The sequence below is a fragment of the Pseudonaja textilis genome, chromosome 5 (assembly GCF_049901715.1).
Source record: "Pseudonaja textilis isolate UNSWEBS1 chromosome 5, rPseTex1.2, whole genome shotgun sequence".
Classification (NCBI taxonomy): domain Eukaryota; kingdom Metazoa; phylum Chordata; class Lepidosauria; order Squamata; family Elapidae; genus Pseudonaja; species Pseudonaja textilis.
Window position 1 is genome coordinate 40,484,763 of NC_141994.1, and position 21,158 is coordinate 40,505,920.

The 21,158-nt window shown below is 33.9% G+C and overlaps 1 long non-coding RNA gene across 1 annotated transcript in view; it reads left to right on the plus strand.

The window, feature by feature from the left end:
* Positions 1–21,158, plus strand: part of LOC148125607 (uncharacterized) — a 100,319-nt gene that overhangs the window by 60,268 nt on the left and 18,893 nt on the right. Inside the window, exon 2 of the long non-coding RNA XR_015743840.1 lies at positions 19,318–19,482. This is a non-coding gene — a long non-coding RNA (uncharacterized LOC148125607). The remainder of the gene's footprint in view (positions 1–19,317; positions 19,483–21,158) is intronic.

Here is a 21,158-nt window from a genome sequence, read left to right on the forward strand (position 1 = left end):
CCCATATCATATAAAATTGTTTATCCTATTGTTCTCTAATTTCAAATGTCAATTTATTCATTTTGGCACAATCCATGATTTTCTTAATAATTTCCTCCTGAATAGGTATTTTTTTCATTTTTCCAATTCTTAGCAAATACAATTATAGCCACAGTTAAAATATTTACAGTCAAATATTTCAATTCTTTACAACATATTTCTGGTATAATTCCCAATAAAAAATATCTAAGGTTTAAAGTCTATGTGTTGCTTTGTCATTTTTTCCAACCATGTGTGGATTATAGTCCAATATCTTTTTGCATCCGAGGATGTCTACCACATGTGGTAATATGAACCAGGTATCTGATGACATTTCCAACATTTATCCAATTTATACTTGAACATCCTCGCAATTCTCATCAGGGGTGAGTGCTACCTGTAAAACATCTTATACAAATTTTCTTTATATGCAGTTGACATTGTCATTTTATAATTCTGAGACCACAATTTTTGCCATTTAAGTCAATCCCATATCTGAATTTTTTCCCCCATGCAATCATTGTTTCTTTTACTTGTTCTTCCTCTAATTTAAACTCTAGCAAATGTCCATAAAGTTTTTTTATTACTTTTTCATCAGTACCTGTCAAAATTTTATCTAAATCAGTCAACTTATCATAGATACCTTCTGTTTTAATGTCTTTATCAAATCTAGATTGTATTTGCAAATATGAAAACCAGTTCATTTTTACACCTTGTTCTTCCAATGCTTGCATAGATTTAAGTTCACCCTTTTCATTCAATATCTCACCACATCTAACTGTTTGTTCCTTTTTATATATTATTGGATAGGAAAAAGCTTCAATAATAGATAAACATAGTGGAATTTTTAAATAATATTACTTTTTTATCTTCTCCCTGTTTAGAAACAATGCTTCTTGAATATAATGTCTTCTAAAATACCCCTGCATTTTAGTTCCCTTCTACCAGAGGAAGGCATGCCACCCTAAGAGAATGTCATGTCCTTCTAAATTCAAAAGTCTAGTATTCCTTAGTGTTATCCACTCCTTTACCCACAACAGACTTGTCTCTTGGTAGTATAATTATTTATTAAGCACCTTAAAGTTATTACAGATCTTCAGAATGACAAATTTGAAAAGCTGTTATCGAGTGACTTTTACAAGACTTTTATTTTCAAAGAAAAATTAATTACAAGCTTAAGAACTTAAAGAATTTGAAATAAACAACATAATGCTGAAGAAGATTTAGATCTATGCCTAAAAGTTGTCAATGAAAGAATGTCCAATGTGAAACGCATTCAGTTTGATAAAACAATGAAAGTGATGAAAATAGAACTACAAATAAAATAAAAATAAAAAAGAAATACAATAAACCAATTGGATATTCAAAAGAGGTTTGTTAAAGCTTTGAAGAAATAGGTGATGGTATATACAAGAACTGAAAACAAATCCTATAGCAATATTTGATTGAATTAAAGATTAAACCTGCTAGAAGTAAAAGAATATAAAGTTGGTCTATTTCATCAAGATTAAAATGGTTAAAATGCAACATGGCTGCTTTCAATGGACTTCTCTCTGATACCAGGACTGTAAAGTTGATGTCTTGTATGTTTATGTATCAATAAAGAATAGGATATGTCATTTCAGTTTGCAGATTTGTAGGAAAAATGTTCACCAAAAAGTATCTTTTTGTCCAGATTTTTCTTAAAAGGCATTATTTTGTATAGTAATATAAAAATATACAGTAATATACATACTTTCCTAATACATTTATGAGAACTTTCCAAAATTACTCTTCATGTGCATTTTTCTGAGCTAAAAATGATATTGAAATATATGGAAAAAAGTGAATTTGATATAGCCATTCTTTCTTTTTTTTATATAAAAAATTTATCTGGGTTTTCACAAAACATAATACAAATAAAATTTCTTTTTTTGAGAATAGCATGGTCCCGAGTTATCACTTCTCCATACAGACACAAATTCAATTTCATATTCATCTTTGTGTTCTATTCCATCTCTTATTACTATTTTAACATTTTCTCAATAATTTTTCCTTCCTTTAGTTTTCTCAATCTTACTTTTAATTATCTCATTCCTTTCTAAATTCAATTTTATATATATATATATATATATATATATATATATATATATATATATATATATATCTTTTTCTAAGTTTCAATATCTTTCTAATCATTATATTTATACTTTTGTCTGTCGTCCTGTTTCAATTTCATATTTTCTTTTCTCATTAAACAAAAATTTCCCTGTAGTTACTGACTGGAGTATGACATCTTTACATCTTTTAATTTTTATCCCTTCAACCCTTATTTAAACTTCAGTTTGTACCTTTACAATTATAACATTCAATATAACACACAACTTCCAGTCAAATTCTGCTTGGTACATTCTTAAAATACATACTAAGTACTTAAAGAAAAAGTATATATATAACAATAATAAATAAAATAGTTATTCTATTCCAATTCAGCTCTAACATTAATGTTAGTTATAATCTTTAACATCTTTAACATTTCTTTTCAATAGGATATCATACTTCTTGGAACACATAATATTTCCATAATTTTTTCATATTTCTTTCATATTCCACTTCACTTACATTTTTAAAACACATTAATGATGATTAAAATGTTCCCCTCCTTTTCTCATTCCATTCTCTCATTCTCTTTATTTCATTTATTTATTAAACATTCCATTGCATTACAATGAGTATTTTATCTATCATTTTAATCACACTTGTTTCATATTTTCAAGGTTCATTTCTATTTCTAACATAACAATACTATCTTATGTACCCTTGCAGATCCCCCTTTCAATTAAATTTTCACCCATTATCTCTGTGTCTTCTAAATAGGCTTATACCCTTAATCTTTGTACGTTTTCCCTGTTTCTCTATGTCCTATTTCTGTCCTTTATAATTTCTTTTCCTTCCCCTCTTCCCCTCTTCTTCTCACTTCCCTTTTTGACCCCTTCTCTCTCTAATTCTGATTCTCTCTTCTGTAATCCTCTCTTCTGTTTCTTCCTAATATTGTAATTACTTTTCAAACTATTCTTTTTGGGGGGTATTTTTTAAATCTTAAATTTTTCACTCCCTTTCCCCCCTTTCCTTTCTTTTCCCCGCATAGAAATACTTGGTCATTGAAGATGGCTTCTTCTTTGTCCCACCCTTCTTGTTCTACAGGCATTTCTTGTTGTTTCTCATAGTTCAGGATCTCCATTTCTAAAAATTGAAATACGAAGCCAAAAGAACCTCTTCCTTCTTGTGCATCTTCTTTCTGCTTTTAAAGTTCCATTCTCAATTCTTCCAAGAGTGATACCATTTTAAAAACTTTTAAACAACCACACGATTAATTTTAGTCCTTTAGATTCAAAAGCCAAAAATCCAAAAATCACCAAGTAATCCAAATAATCCAAAGCTGTTTCTTCTTGCTTCTTTTTTCTACTTTCTCTTCCTGGGGTTCTAATATCTTGCTACAAAGTTTCAGTTAAAATGTATCTTTTAGGAATCTTGTTAAAGTTTCGCTATTAATTCCTTTCACTTCCAGGTGGTCTCCTCCATTTTTCCAGATCCCACCCTTTTGTTTTTTTACTTCTTTTAAAAGTTTTTGAGAATCCAGAAATCTTTATTATCCCTTTGACATTTTATTTTCAGCTTAAATACCTGTTAATGTCAAAGTAGATTTTTGCTGATTTCTTGCTTAAATCTCTTAGTTGTCAATATAGGGAAGAAAAGAAAAAAACCAAATCCTTTCCCTTCCCTCTCTCATTTGCCACTTCAAAGTCTTCTTTGGGAGCAATGTTATTCTTTATCATTCAAATTCCAGGGTACCTTATATTGTTGCTTTTTCAGTTCGACCCAGTCAGCCAAAACTTTCTCTTTTTATCTTCCTCCTGCACATTCTTTTCTGGTCAAGTTCTTCTTTGAGGTGGCCATTTCTGACCACTGCTGCAAACGCCTTTGGGAAAGGGAGTAATGGCCAGCTGGGGAGGAGAGATGTGACTCTCCTCGACCCTGCTGGCAGTCTCCCCCCTCTTCACCACCTCTACGGGGTGGCTTATCCCCAAAACCAGCCAGCTTGGGGCGCTCCAGTGGCGAGCACAGATCAAAACCATGCAAGATTGCGGATTTCAGTCTATTGCCAAAGAAGCTCAAACCAGAAGCACCCGATATAGCCATTCTTTCAAGACTGTCTAGCCTAGGTTCAAAGTCTGAAGACTTATATTCACATCCTATGTCTAAAGTAAAATAGTGCTGTCCAGAACCCTTCCCAAAGAAGAAATCAGCATATAATTCTTAATGTGTTAGAAAGGGAGAGTGATCAGGTGTTAGCTAACAATATGCATACATTTTGCATATTCCTCATACCCAGAATTAGGATTGTTTGTACAGAAATGCAAAATGTTTTTCCTCAGTTTCCAGTTGTTACTAATTTTGGCCCTCCCTCACTATTTTTTTTTTTTGTTTCTTTGGTTTGGTTTATGAATAAAGAATTACTATTGTTAACAATGGATGAAAATGAGGAAAAGATGAAAATCTCATAAAATCCAGAAAGAATATTGTCTTAGTTATACAATCATGACATTTTCCTACATTTTTGCCTTTCCTGTCCAAGATACTGTATCTTTTCAAATGCAGTATTAATATAATTTTGCTTTTAATGTTCTTAAGACAAACATATTCAACAATAAAAATTCCTCAGAAAACCCTACCTGGAAAAAAATAAATAGAACCTTGTCTTTTCTCTGGATAACTAGTAAACTTAGTCTTACAAATATGATAACAAATAATGTATTTATCCTCTAGGAACCTGGAAAATGTATCTACATTTACACAAACCTTTTGTTCATTTCCCTGTATTTTAGCTGGTTTATCTACTATGCTAGAACTCATTTCTATGCCCAAATTTGCTTTTATAGCAACAGGCTTATCAAAGGCTGCTTTAAAAAAATTAAGCTTATGATCTTTGTCTCTCAGGGTCTCTCAATTTCAATATTAAAAAAAAAAAACCCTTCCTAAAACCAGACTTTTTCTCCAGCTATGCTTGCTGAGATATCAATGTAATTTGATTTGTATTTATCCAGGCAATTCAATACTATTTAAGGTACTTCAGCAGCTGCTGCTATGCTGTTACTTTTGTTGACCTAGGTAAACAGCTTAGCAAGGAGAGCAATTATTTACTATGAAGAAAAATAATGCTTTCTCTTCCCTCTTTTTTCCAGAAAAACCTGATGTGTCTTAGCATCACTTAGCATCACTTAGCATGTCTGAATAATTCAAACACTTTGATATTGATGGCTGCTTCTTCCATAAGCTACTTTAGCTGAATGGGAAGACATGCATCTATGTTATTGTGCTTAATCTTAAAAAGTTGAAGCTCTTTACCACTTCAATATCTTCATGGTCAATAAAGGAGGTGCAGAACTTTGAATTTTAAACTGTCAGAATAATATCATTAGCATTCCAAATTGGATACAACCATGTTTTTCAGTCTTTAAGATGTGTCGACTACAACCATAAAACTCTTCAGTCAGCATGGTCTTAAGATAGACACTCATATTTTCAAACAGTTTTCTAAATTGTTTTTATTTTAGTATGTTTTTTCCCATTGAAGGAACAACATATGTTGCCTCCCATCATCTTGTGGCTTTGCTGAGCACACAAGAAGGAAGTACAGTTTTTAAAATGCTCTTTTATTCACCTGCCCACTACTCCAGAGAGAAAAATACCAATCTAATTTGGTATTGCCATTATCTTCTCCTTTTCCTTCTCCTTTTTCCTTCTTCCACTACTGCTTCTCCAGTGATGACAGCTGACCTCCAAACCCCTGACAAATTCAGCAGTTGCAACAGTCACAGGAGCCCTTAAGGAAAGATGTGAGGTAAGGATGACCAGTTTAGGAGAAGGTACAGGTACAGGTGATGGGACAGACTTAAGGTCAGGAGCAGTGCGTGCACACTTCAACAGGCATTCTCTTCAGTATTTGTATGACTGGTGGGTACTTTTGCATTTCCCCAGAGCAAATGACCATGCAAACACTGGCTCATAAAATCTCAGCAAATGTCCTTCCATACACACCTCTTGCCATTTGTTGTATTTGGAAATATGCAGAAAGGGAATACTTCAAATGCCATTATTGTGAAATGACTTGTTGGACTTCATAATGTGGTCATACAGTACTTGAGTAGTTATTTATTTATATTTTCATTTGGATTGTGAGCTAGATTTTTGTCCTCTGTCACCTTGAATCAGGGCAAGAAAAACTTGTTCACAGCTAGTCTGAGCCTGCTCAACTGTTGATTCATAAGTAAAAGCTTTAAACACTAAAGGTTAATGAAGCTTGTTCCTACCAAATAAACAAGTCTTTGAGGTCCAAAGGTGAAAAAAATTAATCTCTCCTGTAGTGAATTCTGAAAAACACTTTTTTACACCTATAACACATTATAATAGTAATGGTATAATATAATAGTGATGCAAGTTCCAATACTTTTAAATAAATGTAATTTCTAGTGGAAGGACCTGTCTTTTTGATAAGCTGAACTTTGAAATGGAAGGGTCATTTAGGCCACTGAGTACAATCCTCTGCTCAGGGTACAAATCAAATCAAAGTATCCGAGTCAGAAGTTTGCTTAGAATCTGCTTCAACCTGTCCAGTGAAGGGAACTTACCACTCCTCTGGATAATGGTTTCACTGTCAAAGAGAAATGTCTTCCTGTAACTGCAGTCCATTATTCCATATCCTGCACTCTGATATGACAAAAAACAGACCTTGACCTTTCTTTCCATCTAGTTTTTTAAAGAATGCTTCTATAACTCCCTTTTGCCATCCCTTTTCCAGTATCCAGTTCATTCTTTCTGTCTCTCATCTTATTCCAATGTTTCAATCTTGCTGCCCAGAATTGGGCAGTTTCCGTTTGGTATATGAGAAATGCAAAATATAGTGAAAGTATTAACTATCATAATTTCAAAATTATATTGCATTTGTGTTTCCAAAAGCATAATACTCTGCTGAGTTATATTCCTCTTCTACAATTCTTCTACAATTGCAAGATCCTTTTCACACATTGTAGGAGATAGACACGTACACTATAATCAAGCCATGCATTATTTGTGGATTTCTTTATTTAAAAAAAGAGCTTTATATTTGTGTCTCTTAAAATTCTTTTGATTATTTTCAGCCCTTTTCTCTAGCTTATAAAGCATTTTTCTAGCACATTAATTTAAATTTTGTTTATGTCATGTAAATTATTTCACTTAGTATTTCACTTGGATTTTTGGCAATTGCAAGCATTATTTCTCTATCCAAGTCTTTAATGAAAATGCTAAGCATTTCAGACCAAGAGCAAATGCTACAGCTCCTAGTCCAATTTGATGATAAATCACTGATGAAAACTTTTAGGATGTAACTTTCAAGATAGCTGCTGCTATAACTAAGAGGTATCTCTATTGTAACATAATTAATTAGCTTTGTGATCAAACTGTCATGGGATACTTTGTCCAAAACTTTCTTGAATTCAAAATATGTGCCAATCAACCAAGATCTAATTTGAATCTGAAATCTGAATATGAAGGCATCAAATTTCAATTCAAAAACTGATTTGAGATCTGATTTGATAAAAGATTGCACAATATATTTTTACAAAGGGGAAACATCAAAATGCCTGCAGCTGCTTATTTTGCTAGCAGAATGGAATAAAAAAAAACCTGCCCTGGTATTTTTATCAGGTGCTGACAAAAATGAAGCATTATCGCAAATTGTGATGCTTCTCTTTTATAGCTGATTTATAACATCAAATATATTTTAACCTAACTGTATTGCCTTTGAACCTCAAACTTTAATTTCTAATTGATTTGTGTCACGCTCTTCTCTTGAATTCAAATAAAGCGTTGGCTATTTCATACTGGAATATAAATTACAAGTGTGTGTATTGATTGATGATATTACAATACATATTAAACTAGTGACAACCAGCAAAAAGAAACGGGCAAAAAAATAGTAGTATTGTAGTGTTAATATATTTATGTAGTATTAATGTACTATTAATACTATATGTAGCATTAATAGCTGGCAGGTGAGCAAATAGCTATTAACAGCATTATCCATATGAAAATATTAAAATGCAACAAAAACGGTCTTGATGAAGTTAATATAATGAAAACATATGAGATTACAGTCTTGGGGCATAGATTTCTCTTATTGTGAATGTAAGAGTGGAATATTAATCTGTTTATTTGGAGAAGAATTCCCAAGACATTTTCTGTACAGAGAATTCATAGAGTAGCTGCAACCAGAGTTAACAGACTAGAAAAAACCAGCCTTGTATTGGAACCTTGTAGTTTCAACCAAAAGTAGTCAGTTTGCTTACAACTGTAGCTTCTTTGAGGCCAGGGGCAGGAAAAAATATACTACATTTGAGAGAACTGTAGATTTTAAATTCTGGGTCATGGATGATGAAATAAGTAATTTCCAGTTATTTATATTAATATTTTATAAGGGTTTTTAACTACCTTTGAATTCTTTATTAGATTGGATTGAAAAATGGTTTAATCTGAAATAAATATGAGCATAAAAGTATAACTAATAATAATAACAAAACCAGGAGATCATCAGTTCTAGTCCTGCCTTAGGTATGAGAGCTGTCTGGATGAGTTAAGTGAGTCTCTCTCTTCTCAGCCCGTGACATCAGATTCTGGAGAAAAGCTGCTCAGTCAACCACTGTCACAACCAATGGATTAATAGTTGATCTGAAAAAGGTGAATCCCCATAATAGCGGGGATATACAAGTAAGAAAAAAATAAGCTTTCTATTAAACTTCTCAATGTACAACACTTGTTCCCTTTAGTGCCATATTTCCTTTTATTCTATTACAGCAGACAATAGTAATGTGATAACATTCTCATTAGAACAGGGGTGTCGAACTCAATTTCATTGAGAGATGCGTAAGGGTTATGTTTGACCTTGTGGGGCTCAGGTGGGTGTGGCCAGAGTGGTCATGGCCAGCTCAACATCATACATGTTGGTGGCTACTGTGGTGGCCCAAGCACTCGAAGCCAGCGAAAATGGGCTCCTGAGCTCCGTTTTTGGCTGTGATGGCCTCCTGCAATCCTCTGCCAATGAAAACTGAGGGACTGCACATGGGCCTCCCAAGCTCCATTTTCAGCTATGACAGGCTCCTGCGACCCTGTCAGTGAAAACAGAACTTGGGAGGGCTGCATGACGCCCTCCCAAGCACCATTTTAGCTGGCAGGGGCACTGTGGGCTGGTCCTTCACTGTTTCCAGGACAGCCCCACAGGCCACATCTAAGCACCCCGTGGGCTGGATCTCACCCCCAGGCCTTGAGTTTCATACCCCTGAATTAGAACATTCATAGAACCATGTACATTTTATGTCATTCTTTCATGTTCTAGGATACATGAGAATCACATTGCAGATTGAATATATCATGCATGTATTTATTGAATCCTCTGTATCCATACCATAATCCTGCTCCTGGAGTTCATCTGAAACATGCAAATAATATTCAGCATTTAGAAGTTCAGGACTGCATTGCCTATGAAAATTAGAATGGCCAATTTATTCATTTATTTATTCAACCTCTATATCTACCCATTTCAACCAAGTAAATCTAGGCGGCTTAAAATTCAAAAATTATAAAACAATTAGAACAATTTAAAAATATTAGAACAATTAAAACTTCCACAAAATTAACAAATAAAAACTACAGCTATAATGATTAATCAACTAATAATAAAGCCAAGTAACAGGGTCCTTCACCCATTCCAAGCCTAAGTATTTTCAGATTACTACTGTGGATGGATGATATTGATATTATATGATCAAATTTCATGATAATAAAATTATCATCAGAACCTGACTTCTGGTTGGGCACTGTGTCGGTGCAGAGTTGAAGAGTGGATCGCTGCTCTGAAAGATTCCAATTTTCGCTAGTTGGTGGCTTTTGGGAGTGTGCCGGACCCTGGAAGGGTAGGCAAAAGAAAGGGGAATATGCGGAGGTCTTGGGGAGGTGCTGTGATCCTGGAGACTGGAAGAAGAACCCCCTGAAAACCAACGGCAGAAGAGGGAGATCATGATAACTGTGACTATCTATAATAGAAAACTCTTATTTAACAATATATGTATAAATACGTATACTGTATTTAAAGGAGAAGACAATATAACTCTACCAGGAATAGTTGATGGTGGATTGGAGAGAGCTTCTACAAATAGTTAAAATGGCAACAATAACTACAAATGTAAAATCATGGAAGAAACCTACAACAGTGACATCTTCACATTTGGGACAGAGATCGATTGACGCAATGTTACTGGCAGAAAAGACAAGTTGCTATGATGCAGGAAATGATGGTAAAAACCCATGAACTGATAGCAAGGAATCACAAAGACATGAAATTAGAAATGAGAATTGAAATAGGAGGAGTGAAGAATGAGATACAAAATTTGGACAGCAAAATCAGAAAGATGCAGGAAACAATGACAAAAAATAAACAAAAATTAAACACAGTAGAGGCAAGAACTGACGTGGTGGAAAAGAGATTAGAAGAATCGGAACAAAATTGGAAAGTCTTATATTGTGAACTTCCGTGGTGCATATAGAATTAGAAAAAGCATCATTTTATTTGAGATTCCAGAATGTGGTTGAAGATAAAAAGGAAGATCTACATGAAATAATGACAAATTTGATAGCAACAGCCCTGCAGGAAGACAAACAGGAAATTGAGAATGACATCAATGAGGTCTACAGAGTATATACCCATTACACCCGAAGATACAGACTACCCCGAGAAATCCACATCAGATTTGCGAGAAAGACGATATGAGACATATTATACGGCAAGACCAGAGACGAGCCACTGATATATAAAGATCATGAAGTGGTAACATTGAAGCAAATACCTAGTTAGGGAGCAAAGAAGGGGCTACCAGTTTTTGTCATCTCAGTTAATTAAGAATGGTATATCGTTCAGATGGGTTACCCCAGAAGGGTTCCTAGTAACATGGCAGGATAAAAAATATAAAATTGATACAATAGAGAAAGTGCATCCATTTTATGAACAATATCTGGGACCTGAGGGAGAATGTGAAAGTGGAGAAGATTTAAATACAAGAACTCAGGAAGAACAACTCTCCAAAGAGAAAGAACTTGCACCACAATCAGAATCTCAGAAACTTAGAGAAGATGAGGACAACAGACCAAGTACAAGAGAACCCAGAACAAGAAAAGAAACAAACGCTCTACACAGACAGTAACACAAACAGAGAAATCACCTTATTTTCAGTTAATATCAATGGTTTAAACTCAACATTAAAAAGAAAACAGTCATGTGAAAAACTTAAAAAACAAAATGCAGACATAACTTGCATACAAGAAGTACACATCATAGGTAAACAGGCAGACCTCCTAAAGGATATCAATTTGGGAAAAATGTATTGGGCTCTTTCAAATCAAAGAAAAAGGGGTATCGTAGTATATATTAAAGATTGGCTGCAACACAAACAAGTATATAAGGATGATGAAGGAAGAATGTTATTTATAGAAATAACATTAAACCAGAAAGAGATTCTGTTAGTTACAGTATATGCCCCGAATGTAAGTCAAAAAGAATTCTATAATAAACTCAATCACAAGATAGTAGAAACTGAATATACAAGTGTATGTATTGTAGGAGAATTAAATGCTGTTTCAGACAAGGACAAAGACTATAGAAGTTCCCCCCCAAAAAAAACCCAAAATAAAAGGAGACTATTCCCATTGTCTTTTAATAAATGGTAAGGAAATTAAACTTGAAGCAAGTGTGGAGAGAACTATATCCAACCAAAAAGCAATATATTTTCTTTTCCAATCCCCATCATTCTTGGTCTAGAATAGATCAGATTTGAATGGACCCAGGCTTAATGGAAAACATTGAAAATATAGAGATTTTGCCAAATGTATGGGCTGATCATAACCCTATTCAAATTAAGTGGAAAGGAAAGAGAATGACTGGAAGATGGACATTTAATAATAGTATATTAAAAGATAACAAATATATTGAAATGGTGAGAAAAGAATTGAAAATATTTTTTGAAATAAACAAGAAAGAGCATACGTCTCTTCAAAATCTTTGGGATACAACAAAAGCCTATGTGAGAGGTTTAACTATTGGCTATAGTATTAAAAAGAAAAAAGAAAAAAGACAACAAAAAATGTGTGGAGAGAGAAGCTTAAAGATTAAAGTAGACAAGTTGATCCGAATAATCAAAATACTAGTAAAGAAATAGATTTGGTAAAACATAAGATAAATTTAAGTATGCAGGAAGACCTAGCCTGAAAAGTTAAATTAGCAAAACAAAACTATTTTGAAAATGCAAACAAGCCAGGGAGATGGTTAGCCCATAAAATAAAAAAGGACAAGAAAAAAGAACGATTGTAGCTCTCCAAGACCAAGAAGGGAAAGTATGTACCCAAGCTAAGGAAAAGAAAGATATTGCCAAGGACTTTTTTACAAATCTATACAATCAAGAAGAAGTACCAGGACAACTTATTAACCAATATTTGAAGGAAAAAAAATTACCAGAAATTACGGATGAAGAGAAATGTATTTTAAATAATAAAATATCCACAGAAGAAATTGGAAAGGCAATTGGAAACTTTCTTGCTGGGTATGATAGATTCAAAAATGAAAAAAAAAAACCAGTATTTAAGTTTACACATTATAATGGCAGCTAGAATAAGTTATGCACAAAATTGGAAACTGTCTACCATCACTTCAGAGGAGATGGTCATCAAAAAAATTCATGAGTGCACAGAGATGGATAGCCTAACTAAACTACTAAAAAATAACCAAGATAGTGATTACTATAAAACATGGAATTGCTGGTATGAATGGTTAAAGAAACGGCAATATTTGTCAACTGGATAAGTTATAAAGTTATTGAAGACATGCGTTTAATTATATAGTATTTTGTGAAACTAAAACATTGAAAAACAAAGAAGGTATTGTAACAAGGCAGATCACGTCATTGGTAAAAATTGTTAAAAAATGGTTTAAAATGTGTAACCATTGCTCAACTTTCGCTGCAAAATGTATATATGTATATATATCTGTTTATATGCTCGTTTGTTTTTTTAATGTTTTAAATGTATGATTCTGAAATAACCTTTTTTTAATTTGAAAAAAAAATTATCATCAGAACCTAATAATAGAATTATACATATGAGTATGCAGTCATAAGTATGCATATTCATGAAAGCAGAATATATTTATCTATGAAAAGCAGACTGAGCTTTCTTTAAATAGTTTGATCTGCATAAAAGTAGAATTATATAGTTCAGTATAGTTGTTGATGTACTAGTGCAGAACTTGAAAAATATAAGACAAAGAAGAACTGGAGAAATCCTCTATGTCTATTTAATATAATATTTACAATAAACCTGCCTTTTTCTGGTGGTTTTCTTACAAATTTACTGCATAATTTATTAATAAATTCTACTTGTACCTTGCTTTTTGCTCAAATGTTCAAAGAATTTCACAAAGCAAAATACAAAAGATTCTACTACATTACTATAATAAAATCAACTGATAGCTAAAAATAATTTTTACAGAGTTTCTAAATGCTAGCAAAGACAACCAAATGCACCTTCAAAGAAATGTATCATTAGCCCAGTCAAAATTATGCAAAAGTCACTTTCCCGTATATCAGGAGCAAAGTCAGTATTCTTAAAAGAGCATTTTATGCATATTTCAATGGCAAAATAAGTTTATAATCAGAGTGGCAGTCCTTCAGATAGTCAGGTTCGAAGCTCTGACAGCTGGGCAATAGCAACATCTTAAATTGTGCCCAATAAACATTTGATAGGCAATGCAATTCTTCTGTATTGTAGGTATCATGGGATTCCTATAGCTTGGCCAGTTGATTAGTTATCATGCTACAGTATATCTTTTTCAGGAGTAATCCATATAGAACACATTCCAATAAGTAAGCGAAGCTGGCTCAATACTAATCTTAATTATGCAAAAGTACTCCTCGTCAAAGCCTAAACCTGAAGATTCAGTGACAATTGACAGTCAAGGTGCATTCCCAGAATATGGACCCACTCCCTCAGAAGGAAATGAAACATCCTCCAAATTTCTAATCCAGCTTTCTACTTTTCCATGGCATTTCAACTCAGTTTGGATTTAATGCCAGACGGTTATTAATAAAGTTAATCAGTGGTTCAAGTACTTTCTTGGAAATAACAAGAAGCAGTATAAGTAGAAATCTCCAGTATTCAAGTGGAATCCACCCCAAAATCTTTGATGGTTTCTTCAATCAGTGCCATATAGATGTTGCGCAGCACAAATTGGAAACCTGTAAAACAGAATAAACCAAGTGTTAACCAGTAATCCCATAAAACTATATTCTGGACACAAATTTATTAAAAAAAAATCACGGAACTAAATCTCACTAGGCAATGAAAAACAATACTATGGCATGGTTTAAGAGCTACAGTGAGATCATCATTTTTCCTTTTCCAGGCTTTTGCTCCAAGTAATTTCAAGATAAAGATTCAGCACAGCCTGATTGGAATGTGTGGCGAAGACCTTATTCCCTCTGGGAAATGCAGCTGTGTGGCATGTCTTATTCATCCACTCTCTAATCTCAGCCTTGGGTGAACTAATTAGAGATTACGTTAAAAAATCAGATATAGTAAACTAGAAATTAGAAATAGTAAAATTATATTGGGATAAGGAGCTACCATTCCAAACAGTATTTCTAGGAAACATTATGTATTTATTTTTTTAAATTTATTGGCCACTCAATTCTAGTATACAGAAAGTTTCAGAAAGAATACTTTACATTAACCTGAAGAATAACTTAGCCAGTTTTTGGGTTTGTGGATGTGTACATGTACACCTTTGCATCAGTATTGACTGATTGGCAACTACATGGACAAGTCCCTGCAAATTTTCAGAAGTGGTTTGCCATTGCCTCCTTCCTAGGGCTGAGTGAGAGTAACTGACTCAAAGTCACTATGCTGGACTTTGTGCTCAAGGCAGACTAGAACTCATAGTCTTTCTATTTTTAATCTGGTGTGTTAACCACTATACCAAAACATGGGGTTTTTATAGAGAATCAACAACATTGGATAAGATATTAGTGGGGACAGATGACAAACTGATAGAGATATTATACAATTACTTATTAAATTATGAAATGGAAGAACAAATTAAAGAGATGATAATAGCATGGGCCAAAAATTGGACATAGTATAAAATGGCAAAAGCTTTGGGAGACAAATCAGAATCTGGCAATGGCCACATCCTATAAGGAAAATCTCTATAAAATGTTCTATATGTGGAATCTGTCCCCAGTGAGATTATCTAAAATGTTTCAAACTATATCCCCAACCTGCTGAAAATGTAAACAATCACCGGGTATATATTACCACATGTGGTGGACCTGTATAAAGGCAAGGAATTTCTAACTCATTGTATACACTCAGCAATGGAAGAACAAAAACACCCCATCAGAGGATGAGACAATAAGGAAGATACTTGATTGTGTAGAAATGGACAGACTAATGCTAAAAATAAAAGATAAAGGAGATACACAATACTATTTAACATGGAATAGGTTTTATCAATGGTTAGAAACATGAGGTAGAAGTTGGAAGGTGAAAGAATCAGATGAAGACGACTTGGAAAGAGACAGTATTTGTATTATTGACAGAAGAATGTAAGTATTAGACTGATAGATGAGTTGACATATTAGAATATGATGGTCAGAAACAATTGTACAACACTAGCACTGTTTAAAACAGTATATACATTATTCTGTTTTTACTTCTGTTTTATGGCAATTGGAATGCCATGGCCAATTACACTGTATGCAATATGTAAACAATAAAAATATATTCAAAAAAGGAAGAAAGAAATGTTCACACTAGGTATGTCAATGTGGTAACAAAATAATTCTATATTTATATTATGTACTGGTTGGAATCCTCTAAAACAGTTTCCCATCCTGAAATCTTCAGTGTTATTGGTTTGCAATTCCCATAATTCTTAACAAATAGGTTGGAGATTCTGAAAATTATAGTTCTCCATATTAGCCAGGAACCATGTTCAGAAAGATTGAGCTATGCAATTGCTTAGTTTTTCTAACTTGAAAAAAGATTTCACAATAATTTTGAAGAGCCTTTTGTTATTCAGGATATGCACACCATGTTATTATCCAGACAATCTGTGACTAAAATAGCTACCCACCAACTAAAGCATGGTTTGAGTTCAATATGTGGTTTACTTGTTCTATCCAAATTCAGCAAATATAGCATTGTATGCTTTTCCTTCCCCTTCTTCTTTAGTTTGACAAATGAAAAAGAACAATGCTCAGATCAATGCTCAGATCAGATATCTTATCCAACTTCGGTGCTTTCATGGTAATTCTGTTTTATAGCTAGTGTTGACATTCAGTCTTTCCAATAGAGATGCAAAAAGTTGTTTGCATTACTTTCCTTTCAGTCAGTAACTTCTACAGTGTTATTTTGTGAGCTGAACAGAACAACAGAATGGGAATTGGAGAATTCCAAGTGACGACAACTAACTTAGAATAAAACAGGCTTGTAAACTTCAGGATATGTGAAGCAGGTACTGTGTATTCAGAAGTGTATTATTTCCCATGAATACGATGACAATGGAATAGATTATTTCCTACCAATTTGCTATAAAACAACTACTAGCAGAAATGTATTTTATTTAACAAAGTTTTTAAAATAGATTATTTGGTTTGTAAAACTCTGGACATCAACAATGTTTAATTTTTATATTTTTAAGACTTTTCTTAAAAAGTACTTAAGTATTAAATGGCAGATAAGGATAGTTTGTAACTGTATGGAGAATGGGTGTAGCTTGGGACCTCTGGCTGGACTATGTCTTACAGTAGAAGTGGGCATTTGTTCCCTCCCTTTACATAGCCATTGTCATTCTTCCTTCAGTGAAACCTACAAGGAGATGAGTCAGTACTTCCCACACAAGTCTTCTCACGCTTCAAGCACAAATACCCTATGTTTACAGGCCTGGAGAGGAGCTGGGTTGCTGAAATTACAAACAGATGGGAAAAATATCTCTCCCACTGGATCTAACTGTTGGTTGGGTTATTGATCACATCTGATCAATGGCTGCTGGGAAAATGAACTAATGTGAACTAACTTACAACTAATGTGTCACTAAACTTACAATGGAATTTATATATCTAGAGAACAAAAAAAGGCATGACATAATGTGTGAGAAATCCAGAAAATCAAGATGGGCTTCACTGGAGGAATTTTACTTTATGTGAAGCCTCAGTTCAAGGAAACCAAATGTTTAAAAAAAGGAAGTTACTTCTTGGTTCTTGTAGTTTAAATTTATTTATTTTATTTCACATAGCATTTGTTAATTTCATTTTATAATAGTTTTACTATAATCAAACTTTTTTGTTCATTAACTAGGCTTGTAGTGTTTCATATTTCTGTGGTGAAGGGAACTTGAAATTTATGGTTCAATTTCTAGTCCTTTACGAATATTCTATTTTTCCTAGTGTTTGTTCTCTATTTTTTTCTACTTTACTTGGAATAGGTTTGGATTTGCAATGGACAAAGAAATGCACATTTTTCATATAATGTCAGAAATGTGGCACTTTCTGAGACCTGTTTGGAAGTATGATATTCACTTTACTTCTCTGCTGAGAATGCAGGAAAAAATTAGCATCAGGATTATACTTAACAAAACCCTCCCTAGACAAATATAATTGCTACTCCTGGCCCATGAAAGGATTATGTCTCCAACAGTCCTTCCCCATCCTCCCACCATCCAGTTTAAGTCTTTATGTTTTGTGGTAGCCTCTGAATCTCAGCTCATTCAATCTACTTTATCTCTACATCTTTGTTCTCTTTGGTTGCCTACTCAAAGGCATTTTCATAAAGAAACCTTCTTTGAGCAGCACTGCTGAAAATCATTGAACAGTTCAATTTCAGTCCGTAACACAATGCCAGTAACATCCTTTCCTCCAGTTTCAATCCCAATATCCTGGTATAGGAAGAATAGCAACTGCCCAAGCAGAACAATAGAATTATTTCCCGTTCCAGCTGATCAGCTGTCTCAGTATACAGTTATGAATAACAATAATCCCTGGTAGGTCTCAAGGGTGACATTTGTCAATCCTTATCAGCACTGCTGCATACACTAGAGCTTGATAATGCTTTAGGAATAAAAAATGACTCTTACCAAGCTGCCAGTGGAGAAGTAATAAATACCCATTTTCTGAAAAGAGGATCATCTGTGTGCTTTCTATATATATTTTAAAGCCACCTTACAAAGTATATTTGCCTACTGCAATCCTAATAACCAACACTAAGGGCTACTGTGCGGACTGCTGCTGGTATAGAACCTCACCAGTAAGAGAAGGCATTTTGCTTCTGGACTGTATCGAGTAAAGATAAAACTGTTCAGAGTGGAAGAAGAACAGAACACTCCGTCCTTTCTATTTGCAGCATTATAAGGCACTCAGTGTTTTGCAGAAGCCACACACACTATCATTTCTGTATCTTATCTATAGTGTATGTTTACCAAAACAAACTGTTCTATGTAAATCACAAAAATACATTTTCCTATATTCCCTGTTAAAATTTTCCCAGAATGGAACCAAATCTACTATTGTGGTGGTAGAAGTCAGATTTGGCATTCAGATTTAGTTCCTGACATATCAGGTTCAGAGAACTATTATTCAGAACTTACACCTTGAGCTAAATGGGTTTTTTTTGTATGACATTATAGACATTATGCATGCATATACCTTTCTGATTATATCAGGTGATAGGATATAAGATGGTTGGATCATCTCACAAGTCCATATTTGTAATACATGGAATTGAAAATTCTGTGCCATGGTTATCCTTTAGGTGTAGGTTACAATGCAACTGAAATATTAAGTCCATACCATTTTGGTCCCCAGGCAGGCAGAATGGGAAAGTACAATTTCTATGCACCAAAAGAGGAGAACCATTGCTTTAAGTATTCACTTGCATTTAGAATCAAACTACATTAATCAATTGATGTATTAATCAGTCACTGCAATCCTAAGGATATAAAATAATTTTGCTATAAAATTCTTAGCGCAAATATTGTATTTTCACCTAGTGAAATTATGCAAATATTATCATTTTTGGAAGAGGAATTTTGATGGTTCTGAGAATAGACAGTAGAATATTTATGAAATTCTGAAGCTTTAGTTGAATGTTAAAATGGTTTTCAGCATATCTATAATATTTTCTTTCCAGTGTTGAAAGGTGTCAAAATGCCTTTCTTTCGAGGATTTGATTTTCCCGCTGGGAGAGCTCCAGAGCAAGGATATGGACAACTACTTGAAAGCTGGATCTTTTTATTTTTCAGGAAGGCGGAGAACAACGAGAAGTCTGTGTTCCTGGGCTAGCTAGCTTCTTATGGTAAGCCCGTGGTTTTTTATACCCTTTTTTCCCTTTGTAAGTTGATTTTGTGTGAGTGTTTGTATTTGTGCCTAATGTTTCAAATCCTGTTTGAGTTTGTCTTTATTTCCGTCAGAGGGCAAACTCCACGGGGTGACCAGATTGTATTATTGGTTTTCTGTAATCTCTTTTAGCTTTAAGATAGTTTTTCCTATTTGTTCTGTGGCAATCTCCTGTCTGTCCCTTTTGTAATTTATATTTTGTGTCTTTTGTCTGTTTGTTTTGCTTATTTGGTATGTCCTGTGTTTGTAAGGGTTTTCTAAATTATCTTTTGTTTCCTTTTCCTATTTGTCTAGTTTTCTTAATTACTTAGGCTTTTGTCTATAGGGATTCTTTAATACTTTTTATTTGATTCCTTTTCCTATGTAAGTTTGTTTTCTGGCTGACCTGATGCTCCCCTTGGGCTTTTCCTGTTTTTTTGTGACACTACTGCCTTCATGAAATTTCCTTTCCACACCAGTTAAGCATTTTCTGTCCTCTGCAGTGTATGGACTGTGTTGAAATGGCTCTTAAATATATTTAGGTATTACTAATCTTAGATGATAGCTTAGAACATCCCACAGGCCGGATGCGTCACACGCTGGCCACACCCATGCCCAATTTAGTGAAGGGAGGAAAAGTCATGATATGTCATGTGATGATGCTGTGATGATGCAAGTTTGACACCCCTGGCTTAGAATATATGTGAGCTACTTGAAGAAATCAGTCTCCTTAGAAATATTGTAGTATGTCAGCCTAAGTCAGACCTGAAGCAAAGGAGTAGCTCATATTTTCTTGATTGGAAATGAAGAAAAAGAAAGGAAAATAAGGGCATAATTGTACAGATTTCTATTGCATAACCCAATGAACTCAAGTGATGTGAGTTTTTTAATGGTTAGAAATAAGCAATAAAGGAAGCCACCTCAAAGCTTACATTCCACCCTTTCCCAATCTGGTGTGCCTTTCAAATGTGTTCAGATTATAATTCACATAATTCCTAACTGCTTACAGCCCACTTGTGGGGCAATAGATTGAGAAACTATTTCATAGAGTTATAATTGTTTAATTGGACAGGACATTAGATGATGACATTTGAATTAGATAGTCAGTCATAAAATAAAAGTGCTTGAAGGAAGATATTGTAGTAATTTTACTGTAAACTAATGATGTCCTAAGTAAGTAGATCCTTAATTCACCAAATATGGAAGAAACTATTCACATTTGGAAAACAGAAAAGTGAAACTTGATCCAAGCTCTGTAAAGGACCTTGGAATACTCACCTCTAATGATCTAAGTGCTAGTGCCCACTGCAACTACATAGCCAAAAAGGCATTAAGAGTTGTTAACCTAATCTTACGTAGCTTTTTCTCTGGTAATATCACACTACTAACTAGAGCATACAAAACATTTGCTAGACCAATACTCGAATACAGCTCATCAGTCTGGAACCCACATTACGTATCTGATATTAGCACAATTGAGAAAGTCCAGAAATATTTCACAAGAAGAGTTCTCCACTCCTCTACTCGTTGTAGAATACCTTATGCCACCAGACTTGAAATTCTAGAACTAGAAAACCTTGAATTACGCCGTCTTCGGTCCGATTTAAGCATGGTATATAAAATCATACATTGCAATGTCCTACCTGTCAATGAATA